Below are 680 nucleotides of genomic sequence, written 5' to 3'. Positions count from 1 at the left end.
TGCAAGAATACCAATATAAGGGGAAAACAACAATTCATACTATTATGTGAAGAGAGTGCTGATTGGTTGGCAAGTGGCATTGCCACGGAGAATGCACCAGTGATGGTGACTGACAGTTAACTGCCAAGTATTGTTTGAAATTTAAATCAGGCAGCTTGACCTTTATGTTGGTATTCTTGCGGATGTCCTGATGAGTGCAAGACAAAAAGCTTCGACATGTCTCTTTTTTCAGCAATAATTTAGATAACATTTTAGGGAATTATAGCCTTACACCTCTTGGAATTTTTGTGAAGTTTTGATAAATGATAGATCACATTTAAATAGTGGAAATATTATTTCTAGTTATCTCATGGGTGTAATCACAGGGATGGTTCCCAGCTCTCTGAGGGAGTGTACTAAAGAAGGTCTTGTCATGCAGCTAATTAGCCTCAAATGAGTTGGCTCACCCCATGTAGAACTAGCATTAGGCACTGGACGAAGTTGTGGGACCACCAGAATGACCCTTGGTGGTCATTATTGGTAATCCCACTTTCAACCAATCCGCCAAATGGACCATAACTTGGAACTAAAGTTTTCTGTCAATGGTGTGGAAGTGGAGTAGGGAGAGCGATGGAAAGAGAAGACATAATTTAATGGTCAAATTAGTTTGCCTGTCTCTGGAGGAATGAAGTCCATGTCCA

This window comes from Carcharodon carcharias, chromosome 14, assembly GCF_017639515.1.
Source record: "Carcharodon carcharias isolate sCarCar2 chromosome 14, sCarCar2.pri, whole genome shotgun sequence".
Taxonomy (NCBI): domain Eukaryota; kingdom Metazoa; phylum Chordata; class Chondrichthyes; order Lamniformes; family Lamnidae; genus Carcharodon; species Carcharodon carcharias.
This window is presented reverse-complemented; position numbering follows the sequence as displayed.